Source organism: Arachis stenosperma, chromosome 4 (genome assembly GCF_014773155.1).
Source record: "Arachis stenosperma cultivar V10309 chromosome 4, arast.V10309.gnm1.PFL2, whole genome shotgun sequence".
Taxonomy (NCBI): Eukaryota; Viridiplantae; Streptophyta; class Magnoliopsida; order Fabales; family Fabaceae; genus Arachis; species Arachis stenosperma.
In genome coordinates this window covers 81,403,272-81,415,606 of record NC_080380.1, presented here as the reverse complement: position 1 = coordinate 81,415,606, position 12,335 = coordinate 81,403,272, and the positions used below count along the sequence as shown (strand labels likewise).

At 36.1% G+C, this 12,335-nt stretch overlaps 1 non-coding gene across 1 annotated transcript; it reads left to right on the top strand.

Annotated features, from left to right (window-relative positions):
- The first annotated feature begins 322 nt into the window (after positions 1-322).
- Positions 323-430, top strand: LOC130977468 (small nucleolar RNA R71). Its single transcript, XR_009085157.1, has one exon. It is a non-coding gene; the product is annotated as a small nucleolar RNA R71 (small nucleolar RNA).
- Positions 431-12,335: the final 11,905 nt, after the last annotated feature.

Below are 12,335 nucleotides of genomic sequence, written 5' to 3'. Positions count from 1 at the left end.
CTTTAGTACTGTTGGATGCATTTTGCCATCCATTTAGACTTTGAGAAATCGTGTTGACTTGTTGAGTCAACATTTTGTTCTGAGCCAATATGGCATTCAGAGCATCAATTTCAAGAACTCCTTTCCTCTGAGGCGTCCCATTACTCACATAATTCCTCTCAAAAGTGTACATGAATTGATTATTTGCAACCATGTCAATAAGTTCTTGAGCTTCTGCAGGCGTTTTCTTTAGGTGAATGGATCCACCTCCAGAATGGTCCAGTGACATTTTGGAGAACTCAGATAGACCATAATAGAATATATCCAGAATGGTCCACTCTGAAAGCATGTCAGAAGGACACCTTTTGGTCATCTGTTTGTATCTTTCCCAAGCTTCATAGAGGGATTCACCTTCTTTTTGTTTGAAGGTATGAACATCCATTCTAAGCTTGCTCAACTTTTGAGGAGGAAAGAACTTAGCCAAGAAGGCCGCGGCCAGCTTATCCCATGAGTCCAGGCTATCTTTAGGCTGTGAGTCCAACCATGTTCTAGCTTTGTCTCTTACAGCAAAAGGGAAAAGCATGAGTCTGTAGACTACAGGATCTACTCCATTAGTCTTAATAGTTTCACAGATCTACAAAAATTATAGGGATCTTCTAATGGAAGTCCTTGGAATTTGTAGTTCTGTTGCATTAGAGCAACTAGTTGTGATTTCAGCTCAAAATTGTTTGCTCTAATGGTAGGGATTGAGATGCTTCTTCCATCAAACTTGGAAGTAGGTGTAGTATAATCACCAAGCACCCTCCTTGCATTATTATTTTCGGCTGCCATCTCCTCTTATTTTTTGAAAATTTCTGTAAGGTTGTCTTTGGATTGTTGTAATTTAGCTTCTCTTAGTTTCCTCTTCAAAGTCCTTTCAGGTTGAGGATCTACTTCAACAAGAATATTCTTGTCCTTGCTCCTGCTCATATGAAAAAGAAGGGAATAGAAAATAATAATAGGGATCCTCTTTACCACAGTAGAGAGATTCTTTTATGTTAGTAGAAGAAGAAAGGAATAGAAGAAGGAAAAGGTAAGAATCCAAACACAAGGGTGAAGATAGGTTCAGATTCTTGAGATGAAGAGAAGCGTTAGTAAATAAATAAATAAATAGAAAAAGATGAGAGGGAGAGAATTCGAAAATTAATTAAAAAAAAAGGTTAGTGATTTTTGAAAATTAAAGGAAGAATTAAAATTAAAATTAAAATTTAAAACAATTAGTTAATTAAAAGAATTTGAAAAAGAGGGAGGTATTTTCGAAAATTAGAGAGAAGAAAGTAGTTAGGTGGTTTTGAAAAAGATAAGAAATAGTAAACCAAACAAAAAGTTAGTTAGTTAGTTGAAAAAGATTTGAAAATCAATTTTGGAAAGATAAGAAGTTAGAAAAGATATTTTGAAATCAAATTTTTAAAAAAGATATGATTTGAAAAAGATAGTTTAAAAAGATATGATTGAAAAAGATTTAATTTTTTTAAAATTAAAATTGATTACTTGACTAACAAGAAACTAAAAGATATGATTCTAGAATTTAAAGATTGAACCTTTCTTAACAAGAAAGTAACAAACTTCAAATTTTTGAATCAATCACATTAATTGTTAGTAAAGTTTTCAAAATTTTGACATAAAGATAAGAAAAAGATTTTGAAAATAAAATTTAAAAATTTTTTAAAATAATAGAAAAAATAAAAAAAAAGATTTGATTTTTGAAAAAGATTTTGAAAAGATAAGATTTTTAAAATTGAAAATTTGACTTGACTTATAAGAAATAGCTAAGTTTTTAAAAAATTTTTGACTAAGTCAACTCAAATTTTTTAAATTTTGAGAAAAATAAGGAAAAGATATTTTTTTATTTTTTGAATTTTTATTGATGAGAGAGAGAAACATAAAAAATGACTCACAACATGAAAATTATGAATCAAAACACATGATGCATGCAAGAACACTATGAATGTCAAGATAAACACCAAAAACACTTTGAAGATCATGGTGAACATCAAGAACATATTTTTGAAAAATTTTTTATGCAAAGAAAATATGCAAGACACCAAACTTAGAAATCTTTAATGCTTAGACACTATGAATGCAAAAATGCACATGAAAAACAGCAAAAGACACAAAACAAGAAAACATCAAGATTAAACAAGAAGACTTACCAAAAACAACGTGAAGATCATGAAGAACACCATGCATGAATTTTCGAAAAATTCATAAATTTTTAGAAATATGCAATTGACACCAAACTTAAAAATTGACTCAAGACTCAAACAAGAAACACAAAATATTTTTTATTTTTTATGATTTTATAAATTTTTTAGATTTTTGTTTTATATTTTGGAAAAAGGAAGTAATGAATCCAAAATCCTCAATCAGAATTCCAGGAATCATGTAATGTTAGTCAAAAGCTCCGGTCCAGGAATTAGACATGGCTTTACAACCAATCAGGCTTCAACATGTTACATGAAACTCTAGAATTCATTCTTAAAAACTCTGAAAATTTTCGAAAACAGGTGATAAATTTTTGAAAATTTTTTCTTTTGAAAAGAAAATTACCTAATCTGAGCAATAAGATGAACCGTCAGTTGTCCAAACTCGAACAATCCCCGGCAACGGCGCCAAAAACTTGATGCATGAAATTGTGATCTCTAACAATGGCATTCAACTTGGTATGCGCATTTACTAACTCAGCACTTTCTTCACAACTCCGCACAACTAACCAGCAAGTACACTGGGTCATCCAAGTAATAAACCTTATGTGAGTAAGGGTCGATCCCACGAAGATTGTTGGTATGAAGCAAGCTATGGTTATCTTGTAAATCTCAGTTAGGCGGATAATAAATGGTTATGGGGTTTTCGAATAATAATAATAAATAAACAGAAATTAAAGACAGAAATACTTATGTAAATCCTTGGTGAGAATTTCAGACAAGTGTATAGAGATGCTTTGTCCCTGTTGGATCTCTGCTTTCCTACTACCTTCCTTCAATCCCTCTTACTCCTTTCCATGGCAAGCTGTATGTAGGGCATCACCATTGTCAATGGCTACATCCCATCCTCTCAATGAAAATGGTCCAAATGCTCTATCACAGCACGGCTAATCATCTGTCGGTTCTCGATCATGTCGGAATAGGATCCATTGATTCTTTTGCGTTTGTCATCACGCCCAACAATCGCGAGTTTAAAGCTCGTCACAGTTATTCAATCCCTGAATCCTACTCGGAATACCACAGACAAGGTTTAGACTTTCCGAATTCTCATGAATGCCGCCATCAATTCTAGCTTATACCACGAATATTCTGATCAAGGAATGCAAGAGATATGCGCTCGGTCTAAGGTAGAACAGAAGTGGTTGTCAGTCACGCGTTCATAGGTGAGAATGATGATGAGTGTCATGGATCATCACATTCATCATGTTGAAGTGTAACGAATATCTTAGAACAGGAAATAAATTGAATTGAATAAAAAATAGTAGTAATTGCATTAAAACTCGAGGTACAGCAGAGCTCCACACCCTTAATCTATGGTGTGTAGAAACTCCCCCGTTGAAAATACATAAGTGATGGTCCAGGCATGGCCGAATGGTCAGACCCCCAAATGTGATCAAAGATGTAAAATCCAGATGTCTAATACAATAGTAAAATGTCCTATTTATACCAGACTAGCTACTAGGGTTTACAGAAGTAAGTAATTAATGCAAAAATTCACTTCTGGGGCCCACTTGGTGTGTGCTTGGGCTGAGCTCGAGCTTTACACGTGCAGAGGCTTCTTTTGGAGTTGAACGCCAAGTTGTAACGTGTTTTTGGCGTTCAACTCTGGTTCATGACGTGTTTCTGGCGTTTGACTCCAGAATGCAGCGTGGAACTGGCGTTGAGCGCCAGTTTGCATCATCTAATCTCGAATAAAGTATGAAGTATTATATATTGCTGGAAAGCTCTGGATGTCTACTTTCCAATGCCGTTGAGATCGCACCATTTGAAGTTCTATACCTCCAAAAAATCCATTTCGAGTGTAGGGAGGTCAGAATCCAACATCATCAGCAGTGTTTTGTCAGCCTTTTATCAGAGTTTTGCTCAGGTCCCTCAATTTCAGCCAGAAATTACCTGAAATCATAGAAAAACACAAAAACTCATAGTAAAGTCCAGAAATGTGAATTTAGCATAAAAACTAATGAAAACATCCCTAAAAGTAACTATATCCTACTAAAAAGTACCTAAAAACAATGCCAAAAAGCATATAAATTATCCGCTCATCATGAACCTGAGAGGACCTTCCTTAGATTAAGGAGGGAAGCAAGAGGCATGGGAGCAGTTGGAGAAGAAAAGTTCGAAGAGGATCTAGACGTTGTTATGGAGGAAGAGGTTCACAACCAAGATGGAGAATGTGCTGGTAATCATGCACCACAAGAGAGGAGAGTGCTAGGCTCCTACATTAATCCCAACCCTGGGAATTGTGGGAATAGCATTCTAAAGCCAGCCATCCATGCCAATAATTTCGAATTAAAGCCACAACTCATCACCCTGGTTCAAAACAATTGTTCTTTTGGAGGAAGTGCCCAAGAAGACCCCAACCAACATCTAACTACTTTCCTGAGAATATGCGATACAATGAAATCTAATGGTCTCCAATTGGATACCTACAAGCTGCTGTTATTTCCCTTTTCCCTCAGGGACAAGGCAGCAAAGTGGCTAGAATCCTTCCCTAAGGAAAGCTTGATGACCTGGGAAAAGGTGGTAAATAAGTTCTTGGCAAGGTTCTATCCTCCTCAAAGGGTCAATAGGTTGAGGACTGATGTACAAACATTCAGGCAACAAGATGGTGAAACCCTGATGAAGAGAGAATTTTTGTATAGCTTGGAATCGATCAAAACAAGCATCAATTCGTTGGTATCATAGTCCAAACCAACAATGAATTCTCTTAATCAAATGTTTACAAATTCTAATTAACCGAGAGTAGTTAAACCTCGGGTCGTTCTCCCTAGGTCACAATCTAAGTGTTATACGCTTTCGGTTGATATGACAAAAAGGGGATTTAGCAAAATCAACGAACAAAGGATTAAAAGAACTAAGGAATGTTCAAAATTGGTAATTAATGCAAGTAAAATAAGACAAGATAAAAACTAGTGAAAATGCTATAAATGCAATAAAAGAGCCTTGACTTGCAAGAATGCATGATAAAGAGAAGTGGAAGCATAGAATTGACTAATTGAACCCTCACTAGGTGTGTATACACTCAAATCACTCAGTGTTTAGGGTCAATTCACTCAAATCTCCTTCCAATCATGCTTTCAAGGATTTGCTTTTCATCTAACAATCAACAACAAGTGATGCATAGATGCAATTATCATGAGGACTTCATATGGTTGTAACGGGGTTAGGGTAAGGTGGGATAGATATGGCCAAGTGGACTAATGCAATTTTATCCTTGATTAGTTTAAGTCTCTACATCAACCTATATCGATCAAATCAAAACAAAGAAGTATAATCCTAACCTTCCATCATTTCTTGTTTACTAACACTCATGTATACCTTTTTCAATCATGGCACTTGTGCATTCCCTGTTGATTTGTTTCCTTACTTAGGGGTATCTTTCATCCCCTTTTTAGGATTTTTTTTTTGAAAGTGAAATGCATAAAGTTTTAGTAGTTCATACATGATTGTTCCCATTTTCCAAAAGTTTCAATGAAATACCCAAGTTGAACATTTTCTTTTACTACCAAAGTTTCCCAAAAGATTTCCCCACACTTAAATGTAACACACTCCTTCAACCTAAGCTAATCAAGGATGCAATCCAAGGTAATTCATGGTTTTCCGCTTAGAGTTGTGATGTGCTAAAATCAAGAACAACAGGGTAAACAAAGCTCAAAGGGGTTAACAATGGTAGATGCAAGGGTAAGGCTATATGGGTAAATGAGCTATTATCAAAGATGGCCTCAATCATGCTCAATGCAATTCAAAACATCAATCATAGGAAATAAAGAATCAATCAAAACCAGGATTGCAATCATAGAAGAGATATAACACACAATGAACAAAATTAGTCGTTAAAAATATGTAACCACTCAATATAGCTGATGCACGAAAACTTGTCTCTCAACAAATCTCCCTTCGGCAAGTATACCAAATTGTCGTTAAGTAAAAACTCACAATAGAGTGAGGTTGAATCCCTCAGAGATTGATTGGTCAAGCAACTTTAGTTGGAAGAGTGTGCTAGTTGAGCTAAACAGAATGTAGTTAAGATTTGAAGGAAATTAAATGGCGGAAAAGTAAATTACAGAAAATAAAGTACAAAATCTTAAATGGGGATTTGGGAAGATAAACATGGAAATAAATGGTAGAAAGTAAATAGAATGGGTAAGATCAGAGATGGAGATTCATTGGGCTTAGGAGATGTTGCATTCTCCGGATCAAGTTCATTCTCGTCTCTTCCTCAATCAATGCATTTATTGATGTCCTTGGCAATCTTAAGTGATTGAATCCCAATTCCTTGGCAATTCAATCTCTCTAAGCTTGAACAATTCCCCAATTCCTTGATTTAATTGCTCATTGAAAGAGATGAAGTGTGGTCACTGATTATACCACATGTATTTCCAAATCAAAGTGTTGGGAGGATTACATGTCACTATATCCGCCCAAACCCCAATTTGGTCCAACATGAGAAAGCATTTCTAGCATGATTTCCTCATCCCTTTTCCAAGGCTCAGAGGAGATCCAATTATGGAGAGTTTCTTTTCCAAGACAACTAACCAATTAGATTAAGATCGAAAGCTTTCTAGTAAATCAAGAGAAAAGAAAGAGGAAGAAGAATGAAAACTATAATTGATCCATCAAATTACAATAGAGCTCCCTAACCCAATGAAAGGGGTTTAGTTGTTCATAGCTCTGGAAATAAAAATGAAAAAGGGTAGAACAGAATACATGCAGAAAGTAAATATATAGAGTGTAGTTCTCCAAAAGTGCCAGCTCCCCTATAGTTCAAAACTACCCCTATATATACTACTCTTCTTGATTTTCTAGTGAGTTCTTCAAGTCTTGGATATAGGCCTTTGGTCTTGAGTTGAAGCAGTTACAATCTTCAGTGGGCTCAGCTTTGTTTGCAGAAAAGTGTGAGTTAGGCATGGGCGTTAGTTAGGACGTTAGTGGCATTAACGTTAAGTGAAGATGTGGGTTCGAGAACGTTAGTGACAATTACCTTTTCCACTAACGTTCCAACCCAAAATGATCAACGTTAACTTTAACGTTAGTGGCACTAACGTGACCACTAAGATTGCCTCTTGGTCATTCACAAACGTTATTGGGAATCACCTTTTCTAATAACGTTGCCTTGTGCCCCCTTTCCCTACGTTAGAGTTCACGTTAGTATAACTAACGTGACTCCTAACGTGGGCATGCCTAAGCTTCGAGAGCGTTAGTGACACTTACCTTTGTCACTAACGCTCCAAATGCCCCTCCCTCCCACGTTAGAGTTCACGTTAATTAGATTAACGTGGCCACTAACGTGGTAGTGATTGCCATTGCCAACGTTAGTGACAAAGGTGAGTGTCACTAACGTTGGCTTATCATGCTTAGCTCCACGTTATCTCTCACGTTAGTGGTCTTAACGTGACCACTAACGTGGGCACTCTTGGGTTGGTCCAATGTTAGAGACAAAGGTGAGTGTCACTAACGTTGGTGATTGGTTCTTCATCCCACGTTAGAGTTCACGTTAATTGGATTAACGTGACTCTTAACGTGGCTTCATTGTGCCTTTGTGGAACATTAGTGGCAACCACTTTTACCACTAATGTTGGAGCTCCTCTTCCTCCTCTACGTTAGCTACCACGTTAATGTAGTTAATGTGGCAACTAACGTGGGCTATGATGGCTTCGAAGGCGTTATTGGCGATCAATTTTTCCATTAACGCTACAAGCTTGTCCCCATTCCACGTTAGTGGTCACGTTAATTAGACTAATGTGGCTGCTAACGTGGTTTCTTCTTGCTTCCTTTGTCCTGAAATCAAGCAATTAAGGTGCATCAAAGCTTTGTTCCAAGTCATGAGATTATGCATCATCAATTTTATAATATAATTCCTGCCTAATCCTCATGAAATCATGTAAAGTTCATAATAATTGCTTGAATCAAGGTGTAAGTGTATTTTTATCCAAAACTTGCCTATTTACTAAGAGAATGCATGAAACTACCCTAAAATAGTAAAGAAAAGGTCAGTGAAACTGGCCAAGATACCCTGGCATCAATAGCTAAAAAAATTCACAAGGTATTTATTCTTTACTCTTCTATGTTCCAAAGAAATCCATTCAAGCAAGTTTGAAAAATAGTTTTCAAATCAATTTAATAGAAAACCCAAAATTCATGGAAAATCTTGTTGTTTTTCACCAAAATTATTTCCTATATATGTATGTGTTGTAATGGATGCAAAATTTTTCAAAAATTCCTATTTCTTCTCCTAATTCTCAACAAGCAAAAAGTAACATGAACAATTAGGATTAAAATGAGCTAGGCATCAGTTATCCACATCATCCAATCACAATCCATATCTATACTATGTACCATGCAGTGTAAAATGCAATATATATATATATATATATACATATATACCAAGGCAAAAGTGCATAAGTCTAAGTACTAAAAGTATCCATAAAAGCATAATAAAAACTGAAAATAACCAAATGACAAGTGTTTGGAAGAGAATATTTACACCCAAAACAGAAGATCCTCCCCCACACTAAGATGATGCACGGTCCTCCGTGCTAAAAACGGACCGGGGTGATCAACTACAGGAAGCTCCACCGTCTGGAGGTGGTGGGTGGTGATGACGGTGGTAGACGATGATGTCGGTGGATGGCCGTGGTGTGGGATCTACTCTAGGCTCCTCAAGAATGTGATCTGCAAGCTCCTTGATGAGCGGATATTTTATATGCTTTTTGGTGGTATTTTCATGTAGTTTTTAGTATGCTTTAATTACTTTTTAGTATATTTTTATTAGTTTTTATGCAAAAATCACATTTCTGGACTTTACTATGAGTTTGTGTATTTTTCTGTGATTTCAGATATTTTTTGGCTGAAATTGAGGGACCTGAGCAAAAATCTGATTCAGAGGCTGAAAAAGGACTGCAGATGTTATTGGATTCTGACCCTCCTGCACGCGAAATGGATTTTTTGGAGCTACAAAAGCCCAATTGGCACGCTCTCAATTGTGTTGGAAAATAGACATCTTGGGCTTTCCAGCAATCTATAATTGTTCATACTTTGCCCAAGATTTGATAGCACAAACTGGCGTTTAAACGCCAGCTTCTTACCTTTTCTGGCGATAAACGCCAGAACTGGCACAAAAGTTGGAGTTAAACGCCCAAACTGGCACCAAAGCTGGCGTTTAACTCTAGGAATAGCCTCTACAGGTGAAAGCATCAATACTCAACCCAAACACATACCAGGTAGGCCCCGGAAAGTGGATTTCTGCACTATCTATCTTAGTTTACCCATTTTCTGTAAACCTAGGTTACTAGTATAGTATAAAAACTACTTTTAGAGATTCATTTTGTACCTCATGACATTTTACATCTGAATTTGTATCCTCTACGGCATGAGTATCTAAACCCCATGGTTGGGGATGACGAGTTCTGCTGTGTCTCGATGGATTAATGCAATTTTTTCTGTTTTCTATTCAATCACGCTTGCTTCTATTCTAAGATATTCATTCGCACTTCAACATGATGAATGTGATGATCCGTGACACTCATCCCCATTCTCAACTTATGAACGCGTGCCTGACAACCACTTCCGTTCTACCTTAGATTGAGTGTGTATCTCTTGGGTTCCTAGTTCATGAGTTTGATTCCCTCTCCTGACAACAGAGTGTTCAAATCCGTGAAACCAGAGTCTTCGTGGTATAAGCTAGAATCAATTGGCAGCACTCTTGAGATCTGAAAAGTCTAAATCTTGTCTGTGATATTTCGAGTAGGATCTGGGAATGGGTGATTGTGACGAGCTTCAAACTCACAAATATTGGGCGCAGTGACAGTGTGCAAAAGGATCAATGGATCCTATTCCAGCACGAGTGAGAACCGACAGATGATTAGCCCTACGGAACCCGTAGTTGGACTGTTTTTACTGAGAGGACAAATGGTAGCCATTGACAATGGTGATCCACCAACATACAGCTTGCCATGGAAGGAGCCTTTCATGCATGAAGAAGACAACAGTAGGAAAGCAGAGATTCAGAAGACAGAGCATCTCCAAAACCTCAACCTGTTCCTCATTACTGAATCACAAGTACTTTTATTTCATGTTATTTATTCTTCATAAACAAAATCATTTTTATCACTAATCTCCTGACTAAGAGTTACAAGATAACCATAGCTTGCTTGAAGCCGGCAATCTCCGTGGGATCGACCCTTACTCACGTAAGGTATTACTTGGATGACCCAGTACACTTGCTGGTCAACTGCACGAAGTTGTGTATCATGATTTCGTATACCAAGTTTTTGGCGCCGTTGCCGGGGATTGTTCGAGTTTGGACAACTGACGGTTTATCTTTTTGCTTGGATTAGGAATAATTTATTTTTGTATGTTTAAAGTCACTAAATTTGAGTCTTTTGTTTGATTTTAGTTTCATGTTTTAAGTTTGGTGTCCTCTTTGTGTTTCTCCTTTTAATTTTCGAAAAAATTGTGTTTGGTTTTCTAAAAATTCTAAGTTTGGTGTCTTTTGTTGCTTATTATCTTATACATTTTTGAATTATTAGTTTCCAGATATAAAAAGTTTTAAGTTTGGTGTCCTTTGTGTTCTTATTTTCTTAAAAATTTTTAAAATTATTCTTGGTGTTCATCTTGACATTCAAAGTTTTCTTGTTTGTTTCCATTGTTTTAATCTAAAAATTTCAAGTTTGGTGTCACTTTGTTGTTTTTCTCTCTCCACTTTAAATTCAAAAATAAAAAATATATTTTCCTTTAATTCCTCATAAAATTTCGAATCCCTTAGGTTGACTTGGTCAAAATTTTTAAAATTATATCTTTTTCAAAACTTCCTAACTACTTTTTCTCTCTCTATTTTTCGAAAATATTCTACAAAAATTTTCAAAATCTTTTTAATTAATTAATTATTTTAGTTTTCGATTTCCTTTTTATTTCATTTTTTTTTAATTTCGGTATTTTTAAAAAAATAATAAATAAATAAAAGAATAATTTTTTTCTACAATCCATATCATCTTCCTTTCTCCATCATGGACCTAAATGGAAATGAACAGTCCAGAAGGACTCTGGGGTCATATGCTAACCCCACTACTGCTTCATATGGGAGTAGTATCTGTATACCCACCATAAGAGCTAACACTTTTGAGCTAAATTATCAGCTCATTATCATGGTGCAGCAAAACTGTCAGTATTCTGGTCTTCCACAAGAAGAGCCTACTGAGTTTCTGGTACAATTCTTATAAATTGCTGACACAGTACGTTATAAAGAAGTGGATCAGGATGTCTACAGATTATTGCTATTTCTATTTGCTGTAAAAGACCAAGCTAAGATGTGGTTAAATAACCAACCCAAAGCTAGCATAAGAACATGGTCTTAAATCAATATTTCCCTCCAAAAAGGATGACATAGCTAAGGCTGGACATCCAAGGCTTTAACGAAGAGGATCATGAATCTCTTTATGATGCTTGGGAGAGGTACATAGAGATACTAAGGAAATTCCCCTCTGAAATGTTTTCAGAGTGGGTGCAGTTAGACATCTTCTACTATGGGCTTACAGAAAAAAGCCCAGATATCTCTAAACCACTCCGCTGGTGGATCTATACACATGAGAAAAATAATTGAAGAAGCTCAAGAGCTTATAGATACAGTTGCTAGAAATCAGCATCTGTACTTAAGTAGTGAGTCCTCCATGAAAGAAGAAGCTAAGGTAGTATCTGATGGTGTTTTTGTTGAGAAATGAATTCCAAACACACAAATCTAACCGGCAAGTATACCAGGTCGCATCAAGTAGTAATAACTCACAAGAGTGAGGTCGATCCCATAGGGATTGATGGATTAAGCAACTTTAGTGGGTGATTAGTTTAGTCAAGCTAACATTGAGTGATTGGGTGAAATTGATCAACATAATGTAAAATTGCAATGAATTTAAATTGCAGAAAGTAAATGGAACAGAAGCTTAAAGAACAAGCACTGTAAATTGCAGAAACTTAAATGACAAGAAATGTAAATTGCTTGAAATGTAAAGAGGAGTGGGAGCAGGAAAATTAAATGAAAGCAGTAGATCAAAGCATAGAACAATTGCAAGGAAATTAAAATTGCATGAAATGTAAATTCAGATCACAGTGGCTCAAATGTAA